Source organism: Culex pipiens, chromosome 2, assembly GCF_016801865.2.
Source record: "Culex pipiens pallens isolate TS chromosome 2, TS_CPP_V2, whole genome shotgun sequence".
NCBI classification, from domain to species: Eukaryota; Metazoa; Arthropoda; class Insecta; order Diptera; family Culicidae; genus Culex; species Culex pipiens.
Genome location: NC_068938.1, coordinates 19,317,972 through 19,345,922, shown reverse-complemented (window position 1 = coordinate 19,345,922; position 27,951 = coordinate 19,317,972). Strand labels below are relative to the sequence as shown.

The window sequence follows — 27,951 nt, the reverse complement described above, 5'->3', positions numbered from 1 at the left end:
GGAATTCTGTGCACACTTGTGACACGTAGTACAATTTTACTTTCGAAACACACTTGTGACACGTGCTTTTCAGATTTTTGTTTACATTATTTACTGTATCTTTTAACTGGTGTAACCAAATTAGTTGAAAATTGGAGCTTTTGTTTAGCGATAGTATACGAACCGATTGCTTTGGCTGTATCATTCATAGTTTTTAAATTATTTACCATCAAACTTGAAAAATCGATTTTCTCGAAAAGGGACCATCCATAAACCACGTGGACACTTTTTTGGGATTCTGTTACCCCCCCCCCCCTTTCGTGGACAATTGTCCATACAAAAATAAACTTTTTTGTATGGATCGTGGACAACCGCCATACCCCCCCCCCCCTCCCCCCTAAAGTGTCAACGTGGTTTATGGATGGTCCCAAAGTACTAAATGGTCGTTGTCACAAGATAGCATACAACTGACGAAATGTTAATACCATGGCTTGTTATTCAAATTTCAATTTGCAAATCTAGACGTTCTGCTGTGAAGGATTACTAAAATCAATTAGGTTTGTATATTTTCAGCAAAGTTTAAATCAGAGTTCAATTCAAACTTGCAACCATGCTTCCGTTCACCTACGCGCGCAAATATTTCAAAACGCACGCAGCCAGTTTATGTTCATGTTTCACAGAAAGAGAGGAGAGAGAGTTTCGGTTCATGCACTTCAGTTCATCCTAACTCAGTTCATTCCAAACAACCGTCGTCCCGCGTCCGACGAGGGACGACCGACGACGACGCCGTTTACCTGTTCAGCATACTATGATCGGCGAGACACCGCACGACGACGTCGGAGGGGCGCCACGCTTGAAAACAGTTTTGGTGGTGTCGATATTGAATGATTTTTTAATGTTTGATTAATTGATTGAAATTTTGAAGTAAACTGTTAATTTGTTAAATTAGTTTTATGCCAGATTTTAATTGTTGATTGTTCATGATTTTTTTTTGCATAAGTTTTTTTATACCATTTTTTTGCATTTTGGGGGTTGATGTTTATATGAATATTTCAATTCGAAGACCCAAACTCCACTCAAACTCCGCACCAAAACCCTCTTCCACCGTTGCGCCGTAGCGTGAACCCCCCGGCCTAACCTGGGCCTGTGCCGAACAGCAAGCAAACTCCAGCCGAACTGCCAGTCGGCAGCTCAGTCCACATCGAGATTCCGTTCAACGTTGACGCACATTGTTGTCTTGCAAACGGCCGGCAAACGGAGCTTTCATCGCCGCTCGCCGGGAATTTCAGTTCAGTGGAGAGGAGGATAGTAGCAGCGCGCAAAACCCTTCAAGGAAGATCCGATCCGCACTCACACGAGGAAGCAGAGGTTTGAGAGCGAGAGAGCACGAGTGTGGTCACTCCGGGATAGATGAACGGGGAGTGTGTGTGTGTGCGGGAGCGAGAGCGAGATAGCACAGGACGGGACAGAGCGAGACGGGGAGTTATATGTGTATTAATATTTGAAATATAAATTATAAAAGCGATCGGCAGTCCGAGGACCACTTCCAGACAGAGTCCACTGAGTCCACTGAGTACGCGCCCGGAGCAAGTCCCACTTCCGAAGGAAGTCCCAAGAACTCTCACGCTCTCGCATCGAAGTGACCAGCGCAGCGTTGCGGGCTAGCGCGCAGGATAAGAGCGCGCGGTGGTGGTTCGAGTCTCGTGGTGAAAACGGTTGGTGAAATTTTTGAGTTTTTTTTTTTGTTCGTCCGTTGAAACGTGAGTGATTGACAAATTTTGAGTGTTTTGTGAAGAGAGAGAGGGTGGAAGTTGTGTGCGGTGCGCTGCGGTAATGTTTTATGCATACTTAGTCACAGTAACTAACCGCTGCGCTTAACACGGCTAAGAAAGCGAAAACCGCGAACCGAAAACCGAAGTTGATGCATAATTTTGTGGGCTCTCGAGAGCTTTTGCACGCGCGCACACACCGCAATAAAAGAGAAATAGTTGGATAAGTGAGTGATTTTGCTTTATATATCTGTAAAGTTTTTTTTTTGTTATTTCTTCTTACTTTTTTTCTGTGTGACTATTTTGTTGTTTGGTCGTTTCTTTCTCGGCTCTCGGCTAACCCACTTGACGAAATTCGCGAAAACGGTTCGGTCTGCAAAAATAATCGTCTCTTTGAAGAGAGGAGCGCTTGCGAAAATTGAATTTATTAAATAATATTACATCAAAACAGTAGAGAAAAAAAAAACAGCAGAGTCACACCATAGAGCACACAGTGGGAAAAAAGGGGCACGGAGAACGAGAAAGCAAACCAAACCAAAAAAAATATAAAGAAATAACAAACCAAGTAAAACCACAGTAAAGTGCAGTGCAGACAAGAAGAAGGGAAAACAAATTCGTGATTTGAAATTGCAACGAGCAGCAGCAACAAATCGAAAGAGGAATAAAGCGAAAAGTCAACACCAGTAAAGTGCAAACGAAACAAGCGAAAAAGCTAGACGAAATTGCAAGCTCGTCAAATTTGAACATCAAAAGGATCAACTCTAACAGAGTCTAGGTAAGTCACTAAAACTCAAAAACTGAGTCAAAACTATTCCTAAAACCGCTTTTGATACAAATATTGTGATTCTTTCCCTCCGGTATCGCGTTCAACTCTAGTTTTTTTTTTTCGCTGCAATTAAATATTTATCGATAAAACAACTGTTTCTCTGGTGAATCGTGAACAGCTTGGTAGCAGCAGACACGGCATGGAACTAGCGCGACTGTTGGCCATATGTGCTGCATGATACCTGCTTGCTGCTGCAGCATGTGTTAGATATAGTGTGTTTGTTGGGTTGGATTAGAGGTTGACGATTGGACTTGCAATCGTGCGCGGTTCAGCGCGGTTGCTGCCGATTAGGAGTTGAGAAAGTGATTCGGTGGGTGGTGATTTTAGTGAAGGGGTTTTGAACGGAACGTTGAATTTATCAGGATTAATTGATTATAAAATTTAATCTTCAAAAAAAATCGTAGGATTTTTGTTGGTTTTCTGTTTTATCGCTTTGTTAAATTAATATAAAACCATCAAATTTCAATCAAAAATAATCAAATTGAATTCATCCCCTACAACCAGACTAATTTCGCTGAAAGTCACTTTGAAAGTCACTTTGAAATAAATTGTTGCAACTTTGTAAAACTTTCCATTAATAATAAGGCCGATGCAAATATTTAAAAAAGTTTTTGTCCCTCGGCCCTGGCCGAGGTCAAGGGAGATGGACAAAAAAATAAAAAAAAATATAAAAATTTAAATAACAAGCCATAGTCTTCACATTTAAATGAAAAAAGTGTTTTAAAATGCATTTTACACTAGTTCAGTTGTTTTGCAATCTCTAGTTTTCAAAAAATCTAAGATCTGACAAAAATAAAAATTGTATCGAAAAAAAAGATTTTGCATCGAAAATTTTCAAAAAAAAATAAGATTTTTTAATAAACCCAAACATGCTAAAAATGATTTTAAACGCAGAAGAATGTATTTTAATTTGATTTCAGCTGGTTGCACTTGAATTTTCATTGAAATTTTGAAGTTTATTGTAAAAATATTTTTTTTGCCCCCTGATTTTTCGGGACAATTTTGAAGGGGGGGAAGGTGACAAAAACTTTTAAAAATATTTGTACCAGCCCAAGGTTTGCTAAAAAAATGTATCAAATTTGTTTTTGATATGGACGATGTATAGATGCAATTTGTTGCACATTAAAAACCAAACAATTCAATTTAAAAATAAAATTAAAATACACGGTAAATAGGAAATGGTACTGGAAAAAACTTGTATTTCACCATCATAAACAAGGGACCATCCATAAACCACGTTTGTCCACGCTCGATACAAAAAATTTTTTTTTTGTATGGACAATTTTCCACAGGTTTCCTAAAAAGTGTCCACGTGGATTGTAGATGGTTCCCAAACGCTAAAAACAGTTAAATTAAGGTTGAAAAAAGGTTTAAATTTGTAACAAATTGCAAAACATAATACTTAATTGTGAGCTTGATTTGAAAATATGAAATGCGGATTGATCAATTAGAAAGATTAGGATTAATTTTCCAGAAAAACTTGAAAATAACTAAGACATACAAACATTTTCAATAAGTCGATTGAAATTAAAAAAATTTAGTACCCAAAAAAGTATCTAAGTGATTTTTTCCCATTTCCCCAATTTTTTGATATGTTATAAAGCCGATACAAAACATTTTCAGACATAGAACCGGACATAATCAAAACAACGCCTTTTTAAGATTTCATATGACTTTTGAAAATGCTAAGCTAGTTTGTTTGGATATTATACTAATTTTCCAACTAAAACTAGCTCAACTTATAACATTTTTTTCAGTCTCAGAGGGCTCGGATAATCAGTTGAAACGGCTCGGAAACATTTTTTTTAATGTTGCATTTGCGAAAATTGGCGAAAATTCCCTTTTTTGGGACGGTGGTGTTAGCACGGCGTAAGCCAATAGAGGATCCATCCCGGGAATTCCCGGGACAAAAATCCCGGTTTTTTTGCGAAACCCGGAATTCCCGAATCCCTGTATTTTTTATAATTTGTCCCGGGAATTCCCGAAATTGAAAAAAATCAGATTTTGGCCCGGAAATATTTTTTTTATAGAAATACATTAATAGTTGAATACATTATAATCGATAAGAATTTAAAAGCATTAAAATTTGTATTCGGCATATATCACCAATAATTTGGCTTATTAGTGAAAGTTGTTAAATTTGAGTTTACAGATTCACAAAATTTCTAGTGCTTTAAGTATTTGTTTTATTTATCTCTATATATTTTTAAAAGACTGGTTATTGCATTTATGAATATTAATAATTCTAAAAATTGGAAAAATATATTAAACTATTCAGACATTAGTCCCGGATTTCCCCAGTTGGCCAAAGCAGAATAGAAAACAAAACATATATATATATATATATATTTTTAATTTTTTTAAGGTGTTACATACGTTTAAACTGGCAAAAAAAACTTATTACAGAAAATTAATTAAATCCACTTGAAAGAAGTGAAGATATTTCATTATTAAACTGAGTAAGAGACGATTCAAGCACAAAATTTTGCCATGCGCAAAGCAAACTGTTAAACTTTGTGAACATTTTTTTCTCAAGATAGGATGGACCAAATAGGCTGAAATTGGGGAGAAGACTCACAAGACCTCCCGTGTGCATGACGATGCCCGATTTTTGAATTTTGCGTATTTGATAAATGCATGAATCAAAAGCTCTCTAGCCTTTATATGAAAAACAAAAAAATACTCTTATCTTATTTAAAAATATTATTTTTGAATATCGGCTTTCGTCAGGCACACGGAACCACGAGTGTTCACCAAAATTATGAGCCGATTTGGTCATAGCAGTGTTTTTTAAACTGCCAACTTCAAATTGTTATATCTTGGCAATGGTACAACCAAAAGTTTTCAATTTTATTTTGTTGATAGATGAAAATATATATTTTAATGTCTTGAAAATAGATTTAAAAAAGTTTAAATGTGTTCTCATACCAACCTCTGGCATTTATGCCGATTTACATTTACCCTTTAAGCTATTTAAAAGCTGTCTTCTATGCTTAGATTGAAGTGTAGATTATCACCAATTAATATAATTGAGCTGATTCTATGATTTTAAGCTTGAAAACATAACAAATAAAATGAAAATATAGATGACTGTTTAAAAAAATCCCGGGATCCCGGGAATTCCCGGGATTTCAAAAATATTTTTCCCGTTTCCCGGGAAATTCAAAACCCGGGAAAATTGGACGCCCTATTGACCAAGGATTGCCCAGATTTTTTTTGATTAATGCTCTTTTTAAATTTAATTGATGTATTTTAAATTAAGCTAGCTAAAGTGACCCATAGGGTTAAAGTTCCCCCAATAAAATCAACAACAATAACATAGCTAGAGTACTCTTTCAGGGAAAATAAATTTAGAAAAAACTAGATCTTTTAAATTTCCCCAAAAAAATCATGGAGAGAAGCTATTGATGAAAAATAAAATTTTCATTGAAAAACATGTCTAACCCATATTTTTAAAAAATATATATTAAATTGAATTTGTTTTTGCAATTTGAATGAATTGAAGGCAGTTTAATCTCTATTTAAAAAAGTTAAATTTATGTTTTTATATAAATTTTGGAAAAAAAAACCGTAGATTTATGATTTTTTAAATTTATTTTTGTGTTGCTGTCTCAACTTTTAAAAATATAAAAAAAAATCAAGCGGGAAAACTATTGATAAAAATTGAAATTTTCAATGGAAAATCTTGTAAAATCCATTGTTTTTATTTATTGAATTGCGTTTATTTTTGCAATTAGATTGAATTAAAGTCTGTTTAATAGCCGGGACCGTGGTGTAGGGGTAAGCGTGATTGCCTCTCACCCAGTCGGCCTGGGTTCGATCCCAGAAGGTCCCGGTGGCAAATTTTGAGACGAGATTTGTCTGATCACGCCTTCCGTCGGATGGGGAAGTAAATGTTGGCCCCGGTCTAACCTAGAGGTTAGGTCGATAGCTCAGTCCAGGTGTAGGAGTCGTCTCCCTGGGTCCTGTCCCGGTGGAGTCGCTGGTAGGCAGTTGGACTCTCAATCCAAAGGTCGTCAGTTCGAATCCCGGGGTGGATGGAAGCTTAGGTGTAAAAAGAGGTTTGCAATTGCCTCAACAATCAAGCCTTCGGACACCTAGTTTCGAGTAGGAATCCCGTAATCGGGAACGCCAAGGCAATGCTGTAGAGCGAATAATTTGATTTTGAAAGTCTGTTTAATCTTTATTAAAAAAAAAACATTTTTGGATCACAGATCGGCAAAAACGTGAAACTTTAAAACTTCAAAATTTCAATGAAATGAGACGTGCAATCAACTGAAAACAATAAAATCAGTATTTTCCTGCGTTGATAATCGTTTTGAGCATGATTGAACAATTTAAACATATTTTTAAGTTTTGTGAAATTTCTTTATTTTTTTTTATTTGTCCAGTCACCAATGCTGCTGGATTAACAATGACAAATGTTTATCATAATTAAAACAAGAGTAATTAATTTGTAAGAAACCCAAACAGGGTCGAAATTTGCTATTTCTCACTCCCCTGCAACGTCGTTGTGCCAAATGAAAAATCCGACTTAAAAGTAGTTTCCCATAGTCACTACTTGTAGATAATTTAATTTCTCATTCGAATCTGTAATAATAATGTTTTGGAATGGTTTTGTTATCATACGAGATAAATTTCAAAAAAAAAATCGTGACATTTCAAATGACCACCTTTTCAAAATTTCGGGATTTGATGGATTTTTTACAAACGTCCTGTAATATATATGACATATTTTTCGAAGTATTTTTGGCATTTTTTGATCCAATAAAGATTGGGTGCGCTGTTTAAAATTTCAAAATTAAAAAACAAACAAAAACTGTCTATTTAAAAAAAAAAAAAAAAAGCAAATCTTCAAAATAATCACGCGAAAAAAATATCCTCACCGGCGTCATCACATACTATCACGTGTCGGGGGACGAGTTCCAACCCAGATCTTCAATAAAAATATTGGAAAACACAAATCGAACCAGAAAGTCGAAACCCCAAAAACCGGTACCCAAGGAGCCAATGCACTTCGGCAGCAGCAGCAACGTCACACCAACCGGTTGACACGCCACCACCGCCGTCGGTCTCTCTCCGCGCAACAGCCTCTGTCTTGGATCGCGAAATCGAAAATATTTCAAATATTTCACTCTCGCGTGTTCTTTTCTCCGTTGTTTTTATTTTCGTGTTTTTTTTCTGTTTATGCCTTTTTCTGATATTTCTCTCTCCATTTGGCTCATATTTTAGTTTTGTTAGTGTCTGTGTGTGTGTGTTCACAAGTCGATATGTTTTGTTATTTGGTTTCCACCTTTCTTCCAATTTTATACCGATATACTACCTATATGAAATAGATATGGACATAAACATAAATAATGATTACACTCGTTTCAAATTTGGGCCAAAACGACTGGGTTTTGGGTCGTGGTCCCTCTGCTGTTGTCATCATGCCGTTGAGGTATGTCGCGTGTGGGATAGCCGGTTCGATTGGTTTGGTGGAAGGTTGAAATGTTTTTAAAACTCTGCCATTTTCCGTTACTCAACTGTAATTTTTTTTTTTGGAACATGTCATTTTATGGGAATTTTAATGTACTTTTCGAATCTACATTGACTCAGAAGGATCATTTTTTCATTTAGAACAAAATTTTTCATTTTAAAATTTCGTGTTTTTTCTAACTTTGCAGGGTAATTTTTTAGAGTATAACAATGTTCTACCAAGTTGTAGAGCAGACAATTACAAAAAAATTGATACTTAAACATAAGGGGTTTGCTTGTAAACATCACGAGTTATCGCGGTTTTACGAAATAAAAAAGTTTTGAAAAAGTTGGTCGTTGTTGATCGTCACCCGCGGCAGACACGGGCAACGAAACAAAGAGAAACACAAAAAGTATATTTTTTTCAGAACTTTTTTTGTGAAATCGCGATAACTCGTGATGTTTATAAGCAAACCCCTTATGTATGTGTTTCAAACATTTTGTAATTGTCTGCTCTACAACTTTCTAGAACATTATTACACTCAAAAAAATAACCCTGCATAGTTAGAAAAACACGAAATTTTAAAATGATTTTTTTTATTGAAAAAATTACTCTTCTGAGATTCAAAAAGTACATTAAAATTTAATTTCCCATAAAATGACATGTGCCAAATTTTTTACAGTTGAGTACCGGAAATTGCAGAGCTTTTTAACTTTTTTAGTGTTTTTTTTTTCGATGAAAAATACGTTTTTTCGAAATTCTGAGTACGCCACTAAATCGGGCGTCTCATTTTTCATAAAAGTCCCTTTGACACCAAATTTCTATCTTATTCAGGCCGTTTCAGGCTGCAAATTATTGAAAAACACCTCTTTTTTCGCATGTTTAAAAATTAAAGGTACGTACCGCCCCTCCGTCACGAGATATCAAAAAACGGACCTTTGATTCGTGATCAGGGAAAAAAGTTACTCCTTAGGACAAAGTTTCACGCAAATCGAAGAGGGGTTTGGGTAACTTTTCCCGATTTCGTGTAAAATGGTAAAGAATTACGTGTTTTTAATTTTTTTTTCGCAAAAATCTTTTTTTTCTAAAAATGTTGCGCCAGTATTAGATTATTGTCACCTAGGACGTATAAAAAATCCTAAAATTTAAACAATATAGGGGAACTATACCCTTTCTCAGCCTATTTCTATTATCGGCCTACCAGCACTTTGATCGTGAATTACAGCTTTCATAAAGTGTGTTTGATTGTCCAGAGTTACAATTTAAAAAAATCGTGTTACAAAAATCACGATATCTGTGTTGCAAAAAAATCTTAATAAATCTGTATTGTAACAGGAAGTTGAAACACCAAAATATTGATCATTTCGAGTTAAGTCTGAGCAATTATCACTCCAACAACTCAACAATCAAAACCAGCAAACAAATCAATGCTTGTATTCCCACACCTTCCAATTTACTGTTTGAGGTGACAAGTGGACAAGATCAAGTGCGACTCTCGTCGTCGTCGTCGTCGTTTTGTGTACGAATCGCAGTAAATTATTCATATTCGAGCCGTTGAGTTTGAGCAAATGCAACATAGACAAACAGGAAAGAGCCCGCAAGAGTGCGCGAACAAACAGACAAACAATCAAGACGCACAAGACTCGATGGCGATGCTCTCTTGAGACTCGCGGAGACGGTCCCCGGTCCGGCCAATTTGCGGCCACTCGGGCCGGACTTTGAGTACACCTTGAGGTACGTTAGTCGTCGCAAAAGACGGATGGATTGTGGGTGTTCTGTTAGCTAGTTTAACACTCAGTTGTGTAAAAATTCAATTCTAAAACATTGAAAAAGGAGATCGCTTACTTACCGAAAAAAATCATTCTTAGAGTGCAGGTACGTACATTCCCCACTTCTTCTAGAGATCTGTACTATGACAAGGCCAGCGCTGTTATTGATCAACAATACGTTTCAACTCAATTTTGACCAAATAAATAAAATATTTTTATGATCTTCATGAGAAACAACTTGTTTGCAGTAGGATTCTTTTAACTTTTTAAAGCAACTGAGTGCCCCTGGATGTGAAGAGGATGCTCAGCCGTGGAGCCACTTCCAGAACACTAATCAGACAAGTGTGGCAAACATACTCGACGCGCTGTGAGTTGGTGTGGATATGTCCGTAGGAATGCTCCTGTCATCTTCATCACCTTCGTCGTCGTCGCCGCCGTCGTCATCATCAGCCAGTTTGTACCAAAATGCGTTCGTACCGCCGCCGCTGGATTGTTTATAGCTGATGTTGCTGATTTTTTGCACGACCGCGACTAAATTGTATATATTTAGATGCGACCGCAGAATTGATAAATTGCAAAAGTGCTAGCACATAGACACACACACACACACAAGTTATGAACGGCTCGTGGCTTGAGCTCACCGGGGAGCAGATCATCAGTGATGATCGGACAAATTTTAGCTAATTTTTGGGTTACGCGAGGTTCCTTCATTGAGACGAGTTGTTTTTATTTCGGCAACGTGTTGGCTTCGCCGTAGGAGGAATTACGCGTTGCATCCGTGACAAAAGTGCCGTTTGATGGGGATTGATGGTGACGATTGCGAGGTAAGATTAGGTTGTTGACGAAACGGTTGACACGAATTTAGGAGCTGATTTGCAAAGTGTGAAGTAAACAAGCTTTAGCCTTAATTTGTTAAGCGACTCCACGAGTTCAGCAAGGGCCTCGATTTTTATCCGTATTTTCAAACAAACGGCATAAAAAAATAGTACTTTGAAATACTTGAATAGTAGTCTAATACTCTAAGCCGGGGAGGTGCTATACAGTTCGGCTGAGCTGTGGGGCATTTTCTCCGAATACATCGGCAGGTTCAAGACCTGCAAGACCCACTTGGACCAAGTAACCCTCGTCATGTATGGATTGTAAGGAGTTTTTTCATTATTATTATCATATCAAAAATCAAAATCAAATTATTCGCTCTACAGCTTTGCCTTGGCGTTCTCGATTGCGAGATTCCTACTCGAAACTAGGTGTCCGAAGGCTTGATTGTTGAGGCAATTGCAAACCTCTTTTTACACCTAAGCTTCCATCCACCTCGGGATTCGAACTGATGACCTTTGGATTGTTAGTCCAACTGCCTACCAGCGACTCCACCGAGGCAGGACCCAGGGAGACGACTCCTACACCTGACCTGGACTGAGCTAACGACCTAACCTCTAGGTTAGACCGGGACCAACATTTACTTCCCTGTCCGACGGAAGGCGTGATCAAACAAATCTCGTCTCAAAATTTGCCACCGGGACCTTCTGGGATCGAACCCAGGCCGACTGGGTGAGAAGCAACCACGCTTGCCCCTACACCACGGTCCCGGTGTTGATTATTATATATTAGATTTTAAACTGATCCTCGGTCCTAACCTGGTCGTAGCACCTAAAAGGACCTAATAAAAATAACATTTATGATAATTCGTATATATCAAAAGATCACTTTTTGTTTATGACACTCGCTTGAAATTTTGTTTAAAGAATTGAAGGCTAAACACATAAAATTGTCAGAATAATGTTTTTAACATAATCAAATTTTTTGAGTTCAAATTACAGTCGACCTTCTGGTTGTCAATATCTAAGAGACCGTCGAGGAAGAGAAGCATCAGTTTACAAAACGATGCAAAATGAAGACTCGATTGAAATTTGTTTTTTTTTTTTCTTTCTTGCCAACCAGCTAAGGAAGAGAATCATGGCAACGTCCAGCAAACAAAAACAAATAAATGTCAAACACCCTTCAAAGCTTCGTTGCTCAAAGAAAAGTGTCTATGCAAGCCATGAGAAAGTGAAATTATTGACAACCGGAATAGATATTTTTTGTCCCGCCCGTGTGGATCAATCGGACCGCGCACTGGACTCACAATCCAGAGGTCGCCGGTTCGAACCCCGCGGCGGGCGCTCTAAAATTCTTTGTGTAAATATGGGTATTCGTCGCCGTCGCTCCGTGCCATACTTTCATACACTTAGGAGCCCAGGGTGGCGAAGTCCTTGTAGTTAAAAAAAAGACGCTAGTGGTTGGTACTAGCAATGGTGGCCGACAGCTATAAAGTCAACTCCGTTTTTCAATAGATATTTAAAGCAAATAGAATCCAAGGGACCGTCGAGGAAGAGATTCTTCAAGCAAGAGAAAATATCGAGGATTTTATCCGCTGTATCTCAGTAACCAGTGGTCCAATCTTCAATGTTTCTCAGACGGAACTGTAGGAAATTTTCTAAAAAAAGAATCAGGAATGGACACAATTTAAAAAAATAAAAAACGGATTTTTTCGGACAAAATTTAACTTTGAGTGGCTATATTTTGAAAACGATGCACTTTATTGAAAAATCTGTTGAGTACTTTTCGAATTTCGCAAATTTGATTTTACAATGAGGACAAACAAAATTTAATCACAAGATTTCAATTTGTTACAAAAATCACGATTTGAAAAAATCATAACTCGTCGGCAATATTTTGGTCCATACATCTGAATGGCTTTAAAGATGCTGGGTGTTGTCCCCTAAAACATATAAAAAAATCAAAAATTAAAAATATTACGGATTTTGTGATGTTGATTTTTTGTGAAGTTAACAAAAAACATGTTTTTTTCCTTTTAACTATTTTTTTCTGAAAGTCCTTATCAATACCTACAACTTTGCCGAAGACACCAAATCAATCAAAAAATTCCGCTGCCAAAATTGTATCCATACAAATCCATCGAGATTTTTATTTGTGGACCAATGACTCAAAATGGCTTCTTTGATGATAAGGAAGTTTCCCACAAATTTTGAGCCAAATCATACAATACAAAAAAATAAAAATGGTCGAAATCTGCCGATTTCGTAGAGAATTGCTCAAATGAACTTTGAAAACTTTTTTTTTCAATCCACATTTTTGCTAAAAGCAAACATTTTTTGAAAAATATCCCAAAAAATAGTGAAAGAACAGAAACAATTTATGGGGAAAAAAAACTTTTGCAATTAATTACAAACAATTTAGAGTACATTACAAAACCTTAATTCTGAAGTTTTTTTGAAAAGGTCCAATAAATCAAATTTTCAATTTTTGCTTTTTGGGTGTTTTAAGTACCCCTGACTCAAGGCGGTTTCAAAAACACCCAAAAAGCAAAAACTGGAAATTTTGTTTATTGGACCTTTTAAAAAAACTCCAGATTTATTGTATTTGAATAAGCAAGGGCACTCGACATTTTGCAAATTTTAAATATAAGGTTCTGGCCCAAATTCCCCTTCAGGACTTGAACGACTCGTGGCAGTGCGTGGCCGAATGGTTACGCTGTCCGCTTTGTAAGCGGATGATTCTGGGTTCGATTCCCATCTGCTGCAACCTTCCATTGGATGAGGAAGTAAAATGTCGGCCCCGGCCTTGGTTGTTAGGCCGTTAAGTCATTCCAGGTGTAGGAGTAGTCTCCATGCCATAAGTACAAACAACACACCAAACCAAGCCTACTCCGGTGGAATCGCTGGCGGCGGTTGGACTCGCAATCCAAAGGTCGTCAGTTCAAACACTGGGGTGGAAGGTTCCTTGGAGTAGAAAGACGTTTGGGTGCTCTCCCCATTCAAGCCTTTGGACTCCTAGGTTCGAGCAGAAACTTGCAATAGAGACCACAAAAGACCCGGGGGTCGTTAATGTGGATGGTTTGATTCAGAGTTTCCTTTTGACGGGTGTGACAACGGTTTGCTATGATACCGGTTTTTTTATGCGCACCATTTCTCGTCACGAAAAAAAAACCGACATAGCTCGGTAGCTTGATCGGTGCACCGAAACCAAAGTTTGGTGTGACGGCGGTGTGGATCGGGTACACAAAACTGACTTGGTTTCTGCGCCTACCACACGGGAGAAGTTTAGAACTCTTGATGCCTAGCAAGCCAGCTGAAATCAACACTTCTTAATGGTGTGGTTGTCAAAGGCACTGCATTAGTATTTTTAAGGTTCTTGGTTCGAATCTCGACAGTTATTATTTTATTTTTTTGAATGTTTTTATTTATTCAGAATAATTCTTTAGGAATAGAATTTCGTAGTGTCATGAAATATAAACTCTAACTTCTAGTGCATATCGACGTCGTCGTGCTATCTTGTCGCACCCGCCATTTTGACGTTCCGAGAAAAACGCGTTTTAATGTTTGACCTTGAATATTCAAAAACGAGAGCACGCAATGTAAACAATAACAAACACGTTTTGTTTGGCTCACCATTCTGTGCATTGTCCCAAAGTTTGGTTGAAGTTGGCTGCTGGAGTCCCGAGTTATGATTACAAATGTTTACGGTTGTCTAGCTTGTACGTGCGACAAACGCATCCTGACTTTCCTGGCCTGAAATTCCTTTGGCCTTTTGTCGCACTTACATCAATTTTCATGGAGTGACAAGATAGCACGACAAGATTGAAACTACTTTCATATGTAAAGTGACAAAAACGCACGGAGTTTTTTCGGTTTTTGTTGAATATCTCAGGATTGAAATCGAATTTTGGGGATCTGTGACGGTCAAAAGGTGAGGCATTGTGAGCTGCACAAAATGGCGTTCTTAACTCAATTTGGCTCAAAATGCACGTACGACAAGTTAGCACGATGGCGACGATATAATCCTGAAATAGGCATTTTCTGCCTGTATAATACAGAACGTTTTCTTTATTCCACTACAAAAATCCATTCAATTTTTTAACCCTTTGCCTAGAGCGTCGCAGGTTCGAAGAAGTTTTTTTTAATGTAGGGGAAATCTACCCATTTTAATCCTAATAAGCGGTCGTGTTTGAATGATGCTGGATAATCTAGAGTCTCCCTTGAATTTTACTAAAACCAAGTACACCAACGAGTAGAGCAAGTTTTTGTGAACATTTCTGTTTATTTTCACTTTCACTAAAAGTTATTCTATTTCTTTACCAAGCATTTAACAAAAAAAAATTCCCAAGGGTATTCTAATCGAGGCGAATGCATTGGGCCACGCCCATTTTTCTAATATCGGCTTAGTTCTTTTTTCTTCCAACACTCGAGTCGAGTGTTGCCATTTGCGCTGACAGTTCAAACGAACACTCACGAAAAGTGGCATTTATAGCGAAAGTTTCCTGGCATCGCTGGCTGTGCTGCTGGTGGTGTTGACGGCCAGCCTTTGTTCTTTTTTGCCTTCGTCTCTCGCTCGGTTTTCTTCAGCCTTCGAGTGGAATGCAAAGTGAAAATTGAAACGTCAAACGACTTGGCGCGTTTGTTTTTTTGATGGCGCTTGCTAATTTATTACATTTTTCGGGATTATTCTTCAAGTGAGTGCCTTACTAATGATCAAAAGAACATGTTGCCGGTAGTTGGAAGCAATTTCATATCTTAAGCGCCGTGAAAAAGTAAGCAAAAGTGAAAAGTTAATTTTGGCGATATTCATTAAGCGTTTGAGGGATTCTTGTGTGTGTCACTGTGTGTGCCAACAAAATGATGAGAAGTGGTCTCGCAAAATACAAATTATGATCAAAAGTGCATTAAATGTGATCTTTTTGGCCAGTAAGTGGCATACATTTGCGTGCTTACTCGAGGCGGTGCTGTTGCTGGTAAGTTTATAGCCCAAATAGTATTTTTGGAGCTTTAATCGAGCATCAAACTCTCCATATGACGAAGATAGGTGTTTGATTGGAAAGGGTAGATTTCCCCTATGTAATCACTAATTTTGATAATAAAAATTGAAAAAAAACCTCAAAAATATTTATGTCAGGATTGAACCAGGAACCTCGTGATTAAAAGACGGAGGTCACAACCGCCAGGCTATCTCGAAGATGTGAATAATGGCTAACAAACCTCAATCAAAACAAGGCCCGCCTCCGGTTTACTTGGATCAACCATTCTGTTGAGTTGCATCTTGGTATACAGTTGGGTGCACCGGTGGTGTACCAAGGTGCTTTCGGTACAGTTGCTATGGTGTGACAATAAACAGCTCGGTTTGGGTTCTAGAGTGACACGAAAACCGCACCACGGCGCACCCGATCTTGGTGTTCAGTGAAGCCTGGTTTGATTTTTTTTTTACTTGACCGACTCACCAGAGTTTGATAGACTAAATTTACTGAATTTTGGGGTTAAGTTGCCGAATTCATGATTTCGTCTTTCCTTAGCATTCAAAATAGCTGCTGTCTTTGTCTGATTTATCTGTTCAAAGGCCTTAGTTTAGAAGCGTAACTTTCAATTCATATCACTTTAATTCACACTACCCAGCACCAAGCCGAGGTTGGATCGATAAAATCGTTTATCTGGCTGAACAAACTTGCACATCGCAGAATGCTGACCACCTCATCGCACCCAGGACAGGCACTCATCTGGTGGCTCATCCGGACTGGACTAGCTTCTATGCTACTGCCGCTGCTGCTAGGCTGAGCCATCTAAAAATAGGATAGCTCCTCTATTCTCCCCATTATCGTCCTAGCATCATCACATTATATTGCCTCCAATGATGTACAAAGAGCCATTATTTTAGACAGAACAGCAAACTATTCCGGCGAAGAAGCTGGTGTGCTGGCCGGTATTTGAGCCCGGTAATTGCTACCAGCTTCTTCTATTGCCGAGGGGAATTTGCCAGGTCATTCTTTCTGGATGGGGAGCGATGGCATTCCAAAGTCGGGTGTGAGGAGACTAGCGGAGCAATAGATAGCCCCCGATAGGATAGGAGAAATTCCATCAAGAAAGCTGTTGCAGGTCGGGCTCTCGATGGTGCACAACTCTTCCTAAACCGAAGACCTAGAACAGGTATCTCGTGTGCGTGCGGCCGGGATTCGCGCGTGCACGAGGTACCTATGTGATGTAATAACGAGAGATCCCAACAGCATCAGGTAGCATCCGAGGGCACTAAAATGTAGCGGACGAGTCCGGACACTGGCCATTAAAGTATAACATCATCATCTCGGCAATTCCTTCTTCTCTCTGCGTTCCAGACACGAGCAGGCAAAAAAGGTAGATCGAACGATGCAATTATCACATAGTCAAGGAATCAATGAACCCTGGCTGGAACATCTTTCTTCTGGTCGAGTTCTCCACCTGTGTGTCCACCACGCGGTTCGACCCTGCCCGGGTTTCGCACATCTCCATCCGAGTATGTAGGTTGAACGGGGTGGCCCCTCGACTTCAGAATGTAAAACTTGAGTATTGAAGAAACAAGCGTTAGTAGCCACCCTGGTCAGGCTCGCTACGAGACCGGTAATTATGGTCCAGCCTCCTCCGATCCGGCGAAGCCTGTTGATCAGGCCTGAAGTTGGTCGCCTCTCATCTTACATAAAGGACTGCGAGCGGAACGAGTTGTGCTGTGGTATGCAGAAATGTCTCCTTCTTCGTCGTCGTCGGCTTCCCCCTCTTCAGGGCAAGCTGAACTCCCGTAATAGCAGCAGCATCACAGTAGCAACTTCAACTAGTTTGGTCAACAGAAGGAAAGATGATGATGATGCAACAGCAGCAATAAACTTGAACTTGAACGCGAGCTCGTGCGTGGACCGGTCAACGCTATGATGTAATACGGATGGAACCAGTGGCAGTGGATTGACCTCTTGCGAATGCGACACAACTGGATCTTCTACCGCAGCAGCAGCAGGGTTATCGCAACGGGGAAGTCAACGCGGAGAATGCCGCACCGAGTGCCGACAAAGAACCTCTACCTTTATGCGCTGTGTAGTACCCGCGAGCCCAAAAAGTTCCACAACCAAACAAAGATGATTCACCTGGCAGGAATGCTTGTTATTTCGTTTTCACAGCAGCAGCAGAATTCGAGACAAAGAGGCAGAGGCATTTTGGGAGAACAACGGCGAAAAAAAGAACGAAAGAGATAAAGAACCCCCAGCAACTCCATACTCCGGCAACGTCCGCGGAAGGTAGGGTGATGATGAGTCTGGGCCTGGAAATGCCCGGCAACAACAACAAGAACAAAAAGAAGGGAAAACACGCCAAATCACCCCGCGAAGCGCGTTCACGTGGTCTGAGCCCGCAGCAGTTTAGAGAAATGACTCCCGGTTTGGTGGGGAAAAAATGCGCAATTTATTGGTAGAATGTGGGAAGTAAGTAGTGAAGAACTTTTCAAAATTAAATCAAATTATTCGCTCTACAGCATTGCCTTGGCGTTCTCGATTGCGAGATTCCTACTCGAAACTAAGTGTCCGAAGGCTTGAGATTGTTGAGGCAATTGCAAACCTCTTTTTACACCTAAGCTTCCATCCACCCCGGGATTCGAACTGACGACCTTTGGATTGTTAGTCCAACTGCCTACCAGCGACTCCACCGAGACAGGACCCAGGGAGACGACTCCTACACCTGGACTGAGCTAACGACCTAACCTTTTAGGTTAGACTGGGGCCAACATTTACTTCCCGTCCGACGGAAGGCGTGATCAGACAAATCTCGTCTCGAAAAATGCCACCGGGACCTTCTGGGATCAAACCCAGGCCAACTGGGTGAGAGGCAATCACGCTTACCCCTAAACCACGGGTCCCGGGTGAAGAACTTTTATACTATAACACATTTGATGAAAATTTAAAATTAAAATTTAAAATCAGCAAAAATCCGATGGTAAAATCGCATGCAAAAGCAGGCAAATGACATTTGCGAGAAAAGTCGTGTAATATTACACGCTGAATGCTGTGTTTTTCAGTACCTGTGGAAAAAATATTTAACTAAATTTAGGGACCCACGAGACCTCAAAACGATTCCAATAACATTAAACAAAAAAAATGCCAAGAAAATTGAATGCACAACTTTAAAGCGCCTCAGAAAAAAAATGAATTTTGGAAGGCTAAAGATTTTTTTTTAAATGATAAATTCAACAAAAACTGATAAAAATTACACCAGTTCCAAAAAAAAAACCTGGTTCTGAGTCAATCAAGGGTCCTGATTTTCGGTCCAAAGATCAGAAATCACGCAATCATCGCCAACTGGAGCGCGCAACCATTCGCGAGCGAACACGACCCGCCAGCTGCCAGTGCCATGGCCAATCGCTTCACACAGCGAGACAAATACTTCGACACCAACATTTCAAAAAGCATCATGTACAAACCGTGCGTTTTGAGAAAAACGTATTTGAATGTTGAGCAAAATTTTTCAATTCCCATTTTAAAATAAATGCGAAACGATGAAAAACGTTGCCTTTTATGATACTTGATCATCCATGTTCAAAAAAACATTATTTCCGTCATTATATTTAAGAAAAACAAACATAACTTCTTTTGAAATCACCAACGTCTATTGCACCCGGCTGCAGGGATGGAGTAATCGCAAAAAAATCATTTTCGCTTGCGAACTTTCTTCACCCGCAAAAGAGAGCGGAGGCAAATCACACAAAAGAAAATCGCTCCCGATCTTCTACTCGAATATCAATTTGTTGATGACTTTTTTTTAATTTCCATGTTAGCACCACTTAAAATTATTTATTTCGCTTTGTTTACACACATTGTCCATCTACAAAAAGTTACAGGAAATTTTTCGACTTGTGACGTTACACTTGCAAGTGTAATACTTGAAAAGATGTTCCGCCAAATAATCAAGATGATGTTTTTTGTTTAGATTCCTTTTACCGATATTTCGTGCGCGAGAGAGGAGAGCCATGCTCCCTTCGGATTCTTTCTCTTGATGAACGTCCAAAGATTTTCATTTGGTGATGATTATTCCATCGCGGCCCTGCTGTCATTGCAGGGGAAGCGTTGTTATGATTCGTTTTTCTTCGTCGAATGTACATGGCGCCTTTTGCAAGTGGAGGGAAAGTTTTGTTATGATTCGATTTTCGTCGCCAGCGATTCCACGGGAGTAGGCTTGGTTTGGTGTGTTGTTTGTACTTATGGCATGGAGACGACTCCTACACCTGGAATGACTTAACGGCCTAACAACCAAGGCCGGTACCGACATTTTACTTCCTCATCCGATGGAAGGTTGCAGCAGATGGGAATCGAACCCAGAATCACCCGCTTACAAAGCGGACAGCGTACCCATTCGGCCACGCACTGCCACAATAACCCAGAAAATGTCAAAATGTAAATGATGCCTTTTGAAATGGTCCTGTCGACTTCGTGATTTTTTTTGTCTGCTCCGACCGTCGACCTGAATCACAAACGAATATGTTCAGAGAGGAGAGTATCTAACAAAATACCAGCGAAGCGCTCACTTGGCCTGCACTGCAGGGGTGCCAGGTTGCCAGATAAATATGGCATTGCCAGATTTTTTGAGTGCCAATTTGAAAAAAATAAATTTATATTTCTTCCACACATTGTTTTGTTGATGTATTTTGCTTATTTTGTGAATCTATAATGTATAAAGAGTGAAAATACACTGATTTTGAACACAAAATTGCTTATTACTTTGAGAAAAGTGGCTTGCCAGATTTTTTCCAGATTTTTTGCCAGATTTTTTCTGTTCAAACCTGGTAACCCTGCTGCACTACCACAGCTTACTGTCAAATTATATTTGGCATGGTGGAAATTGCTGTCAAATGTGTCTTCGATGTTGTGTTATCAACAAAAAAAAGTTGAATTTTGGAATGTTGAAAATTTGTTAGGTTGAATATTACCTCTTATTTGAGTAATGTTACATAAAAAAATGTGTAAAAAAATTTTGGGGTAAAATAAATCATTTTTTTTATACAAAATCTGTCACCATTTCCAGTTGAATATTGCCATCATTTTTTTTTTTCTGTGTGGCATTGATTTTTGACACTCTAATAAATGAACAAAACAAAGACGCAATCGTTCTCTCTCAGCCATTCGCTGCACTACCCGATTGGAGTGAGAGGGAGTGCAAAGAGAGAGTATGTATTCAATAGCGATTGGTGTGAAAGTGAAAACGGTAGGAAACGGTCAGAGCAGTTTTTTGTCGCGTTCGATTTGTGGTCACAAGTGAATGAGTCTTTTTGGAGCAATCAGGACCTTTGGAGTCAAAATGTAGATATCGGTTAGGGTTGAATATTTTTAAAGATGTATTTAAAATGTGAAAACGTGTTTGGAATTCACGGAAGGCAAATCTGTTTAAAAAAAAGTTGTATACAAGCTGTTTGCTAACCGATTCAACCATTTTTGATGCTATAACCTCTAAGCTTTTCACGTAATTCTTACATAAATTGAAAAATATCTAAGAATCAATAAACAGTACATCTCTAGAGGTGTTTTTGAAAAGGTCCTATGAGCTATTGTGTTTCATATGATTATAGGACCCTTTCAAAAAAACTCAGAATCTTATTTATATTCTATGACTCAAACTGCAAATTAAAATAAGGCACAGTTTTTTTTTCAAAATTTAATATACACAATTCTAATAATAGTTTCAATCACCAAATTGTTTTGATTAGGGCAATTATGCCAGAAGGAAAAAATGATTTTTTCTTGTACATAATTTTTATTTATCCACAGATTTTTTGGGACATTTTAAAGGAAGGGGAGGAGACAAAAACCTGAAATAAAATTTGCAATGGCCTAATTTGGCTTCAATTTTCTGGGGACCTGACTCATGACTCAAGAAACAATCTTGCATCATTTGTTCATCCATATGTAGATACAATCGAAAATCTGTATGTTGAAAACAGAACTTCTGATTTATTGGATTAGGGGAACTATACCCTTTCTCAGCCTATTCCTATTATCAGCCTATCAGCACTTTGATCATGAATTACAGCTTTTTTAAAGTGGTTTTGACTGTTCCAAAGTAATAATTGAGCAAGCAACTCCCCATTGTTGATACATCTGAAGAAGATGATTTAAGAGCGGAAAACGGCAAAAGTGATGAGAATCGGTCGAACGGCAAAGAGTGATTAAAATGGGTATATTTCCCCTAGTTCTTTTGTTACTTCGACAAAAAAAAAGAAAAACCAAACGTGTAAAAATTGATCCGATTTTTATAAAACTTTCTTCTTAAATTTTAATTTTTAATCAAATGAAAATGATTTCAATATTTTGAATTCAAAATAAACATTTTTAAATGGCGTAATTAAGCATACTACACCTTTTTGAAATGTTTGGATATTTGAGCGTCAGATTTTTTAGGAAAACCTTGAGAAATATATCGAATCGAAGTTAGGACAATGCAAATTCTGATTCAAGTTTGTGTTTTAGGATTCACTTCAATTCCTTAGAGTTCAAGCAAAGTGATTGACAGCAACCTGCAACATGTTCACTAATACAACTTGACAAGCAAAAAAATCGCATTTCCTGCAAAGTCATTGGTTTTGCATTCAGCGGCGATAAAATCTAATAATTATATCCGCTACTAGAACGCCAAATAATGACAGGGAGCAGCAAAAAAAGTGAAAATATAGGTCAATCTAGGGTTGTCAGCCCGGGGGTAAACCCCCGAAGCAGTAGTCGCACACAACAAAACAAAAACTATTTCACGAAAGCGGAAAGTATGCAATTTATGAAGCGGGCAAAAAAAACAAAAACAAAAACCATGGTGAAAATATAAATTGTTTACGATCCTTTGCAGCAAACTTTTGCCCGCCCGCAAAAAGAGGGTCGTCGCCGCACATACACAGGTAAGGTAAGACAACCAACCTTGTGTCGCAAAAGCTCTGTAGAACTATGCGCGCTGCTTAGAACGAAGCAAGAAGACAACAACTCGAGTGAAATCAAAGTGAGAGTTGCAGCAAGAGAAAGAGAGTTTGGGGTGGCGCCAAGCGAAGTAGCAGTGCATAAATCACCGTCGCCGAACATAAAAAATGCGAAAAACCTCGAAAGTTACTCTGCTAAATTGTTGACGGAGAGTTGAAGATTTTTGGTACGAAATTTACGGGCTAGGGATGTTGAAAACAATATGAAATTTTGTTAATTTAAATTGCTTAAGCTACAAACCAAGTCAAATCAAACGTATTTCACCATTTGATGCAATCAGAATCACGTTTTCGTCTGCAATCGGAATCACCAGATTGGAATCTTTCCAGTAAACTGGTGCTGTGCACATTATCGTGGGAGGTTGTCCAATTTGTACCGGTACATATACAACCGATTCCGTTATAGCTGACACACGTAACGAAGAAGACGACAACGAGTTCGCTGCGAATTTTGCGACCTGGAGCTCTCTGGTCATGGCTGTGGCGTTTTGCGTTTCGTCGTTGGCGCACAACACACAAGAGCGCAAACCCGGCAAAGAATTGTGTTGTGAAGAGGCGTTTCAGGAGGTTTTCGGCGGTGCCTGGCAGTCACAATACGTCGAGATATCGATCACACAAAGTTACGGTCTTCCTGGGTCGTGGACTTGTGGGTGTGTGCGTGGGGTTGTTGCACACATTTAATTTGACTTTTGCGATGTGAGATATTGCGTGAGGGCACACGCTTACTGTTCTAAACTGCACTGTGGAAAATTTTAAATGAAGCTACAATCAAGATTAAAAATTACAGATATTGAAAAAAATATGAATTGTTCAACAAAAAAAGCATTAAAATTGTGTGAATCGATTTGTATACATTTTTTGCTGTGATGCACGAGAAGACAAATGACTCTCTTTAATCGTGGTATCTCCATGGTATTTGCGTTTGTGACTCAAACTTTACGTAGAATGGAATCTAAACGATGGAATTTATCTATAAATGTAAAACGAACCTTCAACAATTAAAAGCTGAATTTGAATATTGTAAATAATCAACAAAAACTTAAACTCATGAAAAACGTGAGATATGACGTTTCACCCGCCAAGTACCAACGCGGAAATGCCCATCACCGTTCGTTCAATTCACGCCGCACCGCCAATTACTGTGTGCTCACAATTCCTAATGCATGTCCGCGAGATCTGCCGAATCCATCCACGATCCATCAGCCAGCAGCACCTGATCGGTTGCAAGGTCAATGCTATTCAAACCCGTCGTCGTCGTCGTCTCTCTCTGCAACCGTCTCGAGCACTATGAAAATGCTAATAACCCTTTACAGCAAACCCCTTACCGTACCTTACACCTGTGATACCTTCAGCCAACCGCCGAAGAGACGAAACGCACATGTCTTTTAAATCGACGCGACTCCACGACGTCTCCCGGAGTTGTGCAAATGAACTCCGCGTCACGTACGCAGCCCAACCGCCTGAACTTCACCGGACGAGTTCATTTCACATGCCCCTCACATGACTCGTCCAAAGTAGAAACTCAACTCGACTCGACTCGACTTTTCCTGCCAGGTTTGAATTGGAAATTAGACGCGTGCGGACGCCTATCCGGCTTTTTCGTCACCTGAACCACCTGACTTTGGCGAAAAAAATAAATAAAAAAGGTTCCCTAAACTTTCATTCAGCTGTTTCATTCATTAACGAGTGTGAGTGTGCGCCACACTTCATTCATAATTAAACAGTCGGGGCTGGTCGGAGGGGTTTCGAAACCCCCGGTAGCAGTGACGACAGCGAACCACGCTCACGTACTCATCGATTGGAAGCAAAGGCCGGCCGGGTTGACCACACCGCTGACCGGCAGGCAGGGGTGAGGACATTAAAAGCGGGAAAAAGAAATTGAAATATGCCTGTTTTGGGGGCTGGTTAGCTAAAAGAAAAGTTTTGACTAATTAGTGGCTTAATGCCGCGAATGCAAATTTGACCAATTGGGCGTTGAGGATGCAGAGCAGAGAGTGATGGTTTTGAATCACTTAATTAAATCTGATTAAGACATGATTTATAGTAAATTGTATTGATGAGCTTTATCAAAGCGTGCGACGTATCAAACTTCTTGATTTGGAATCGAAAGTGTCTTGAAAACATAATTTTGTCTTCTGAGCCGATTTTCAGGTTCTTCGGTGGCCACATCCGGAATCAATTTTTCTCAATCACGTTAAACTTTTCTTGCGACATATCAATCTTCATGGTTTTCAAGAGGAGTTTTGCTGAAGTTTTTGTGTATATTTGAGTTAGTCCCAGGTCCCATCAGGTCCATTATTGAAATTATTTGTCAATGAAAAATATAAAATTCTAGACCACGAATGGTTTCTGCCATCGATGGCTCTGGACCTCATCACAGTATTGCGCAAACCGTGGAACTGATCCTGCCTATAACAGTTTATTCCTAGATTCAATTTTCAAAAGGTTCTATCTCAATAGGAAATCCATGACTCATAGGTTGTTTTGAAAATTTACTCTAGATTTCAGAATCACTCCTCTTCTAAAACAATGAAGTTTGGTACGTCACAAGACATGGTAGAGGCGTTTTAAAAAAATGGATTCCGGATGTGGCCGCCGTTGAACCTCCATTCAAAATCAAAATCAAGAAGTCGCGATATATTGATATGATTTCTTTTTTTTTTATATTTTGCAACTGGTAAGGTTTGTCTAAAGATTAATATTTTTAAAACATGATCTATTGGTTGGCCACACAAGGTCCATGCACGATTTTCGGAAAAAGTTTTTTCAATAGTGTTTAAGGGGTTACATACATGTAAGTAGGCAAAAATGTCAGAAGTTGGTTTGAGCACAAACTAATTTTTTTAGACCTGTTTTCAGAGCACTTTAATACATTTTTATGTACAAAACAAATTTTAAGATATTTAGTTGTATCATTGCCGAGATATAGCTAGTTAGGCCGTTGCAAATATTTTTTGAAGTTTATGTCCCACGACTCTGATCAAAGTCGAGGGGGGGGGGGGGCAAACAAATATAAAAAAAGCTGAATTGCAAAAATTGAAATTACAGGCCACGGTGTCAACATTTGAATGAAAAAAGTGTTTTAAAATGCATTATACACCTGTCCACACGGAAAAAAATCAATTCTCAAAATCGTGAATTAAATTCACGATTACGAGAATTGATTTTTTCTGTGCAGTTGTTTTGCAAACATTGATTTCCAAAATTTTTAAACACTGACGAAAATATTATTTTTGCGAGAAAAAAAAAGTTTTTGCGGTGCCGTACATTGTAATTCCACAAAAGTTTTTTTTGCCACCTGATTGTTCTGACCAATTTTGAAGGAATGGCGACAAAACCTTTGAAAAATATTTGCAACGGCCTTAGCAGTTTCAAAAACCGCGTGCCACAATATCTTATAACTAGGGTTAGTGAAATTTCACGATTTCGCGGAAAACGTGAAATCCACAAAATTTGGCTTTTTCCGCCAAATCCCGTGAAATTTGATTTTTGTGTGAAACTGTATCGATTTTTCTCAAAATATTTTATCAAATTTAAATAAGAATAAAAATAATCTTAAGAACTACTGTAGAACTAAGTGAGTGAATACCTTTGTTCAATTACTAATATAGAGTTAGTAAATTTTGACAATTTCGTGAAATTCCTAAAATTTATTAATTTTCTTCTTTTTGAAACTTAAAAATAAAAATTTCAACCATAAAGACTTTTTAAGTAAATTTCATTAGTTTGCAATTGAAAAGTTTGATATGAACGATTTGAAGAATTATTCAGATTTTTCAGTAATTTTTTTTAAATAACTAAATACAGTAATTTTACATTCGTTGTGGTTAAACATTTATTACATTTTTATTTGAAAGGTATAATTTCAGCCGGGACCGTGGTGTAGGGGTAAGCGTGGTTGCCTCTCACCCAGTCGTCCTGGGTTTGATCCCAGAAGGTCCCGGTGGCAAATTTTGAGACGAGATTTGTCTGATCACGCCTTCCGTCGGACGGGGAAGTAAATGTTGGTCCCGGTCTAACCTTGTGGTTAGGTCGTTAGCTCAGTCCAGGTGCAGGAGTCGTCTCCCTGGGTCCTGCCTCGGTGGAGTCGCTGGTAGGCAGTTGGACTCACAATCCAAAGGTCGTCAATTCGAATCCCGGGGTGGATGGAAGCTTAGGTGTAAAAAGAGGTTTGCAATTGCCTCAACAATCAAGCCTTCGGACACCTAGTTTCGAGTAGGAATCTCGCAATCGAGAACGCCAAGGCAAAGCTGTAGAGCGAATAATTTGTTTTTTTTTTTGAATTTCAGAAGATATTACAAGAATCAAGCTTTGTTTTACTTAAAATAAAATGAAGATTTTTTTATCTTTCAAATTACCTTTTAAAAACATTTCAGATTTTTCTCTGAGTACTGTTTAATTTTAACGACATTTGATTATTTGGGTTGATGATTCTCGTAAAAGTAAAAAAATACCACCATTTTTGTTTTCTGTTCTAATTTTGAATAAAAATTTAAATTTCGTAACAAATTTTATTATTTTTGTCTATTGATTTTAAATTTAATTTGTGAAAAGAGCGATGAAAACCTTACAAATATTTTGAATGGACTAAATGTCGCAGAAAATTCAAACTATTTTACTCATTTTGGCTGGACAAGATTGTTAAATTTTGCTTTGATATGAAATGCAATAAAATGTAAACTGATAAAACAGAAGCAAATCAGGAAAAACTTTTTAGCTTTATTAGTCGAATATTCAAAAAGCAGTTCAATAAATGAGAATACGCATGCCCAACATCTTGTTTCAAAATATAAAAAGAGCCCATCAACCAAGGTGAAACCTTTTTGAAAATTGAGAGATTTGTTTGTGTCACGTTCAAATTTAGTGAAGATTTTTTGTTTAAGTTTATTTGTATGCTTCATTATATATGAAGCATAAAACGTAGTTTCGGTGATTTTAAAATAAGATTTTCAGAATTATTTTAACATTTTTCACGTTCCGCAAAATTTGCGTGAAATTTTGTGTTTTGAAATTGAGGTCCCCGTGAATTTGCTATTTTCGAGCGTGAAAAATCACTAAGCCTACTTATAACTGCCTTGACCAAATCGGCTCAAAATTTTGGTGAAGACTCGTTAAACCTGTCCCGTGTGCATGACGAAGCTCGATTTTCAAAAAGCTTATTTTGAAAAAGATAAAAAATATTTTTTATGTTTTTCATAGAAAAAAAATCTCCAGTTTTAGATTTTTGTATTTTTTGAAAACGCAAAATTTAAAAATCGGGCTTCGTCATGCTTATAAGTGGATTTAATAAATTTATGTAAAATGGAATTTTGTGATTTTCTACATGTATTGAACCCCTTAATAAAATAGTTGCTTTGAAAA

The 27,951-nt window shown here is 38.4% G+C and overlaps 1 protein-coding gene across 7 annotated transcripts in view; it reads left to right on the top strand.

Moving 5' to 3' along the window:
- Window positions 1-1,173: 1,173 nt before the first annotated feature.
- The window catches only part of LOC120432428 (uncharacterized), a 66,415-nt gene continuing 39,637 nt past the window's right edge, over window positions 1,174-27,951 (top strand). The window contains exons 1-2 of one of the 7 annotated variants that reach the window (XM_039597642.2): window positions 1,174-1,347; window positions 2,326-2,523. The gene's annotated coding sequence lies outside the window, so the exon portion shown is untranslated. Of the gene's footprint in view, window positions 1,976-2,011; window positions 2,524-27,951 lie in introns of those variants that run through there. The other 6 variants (XM_039597640.2, XM_052708745.1, XM_039597641.2 and 3 more) reach the window with 6 other exon arrangements.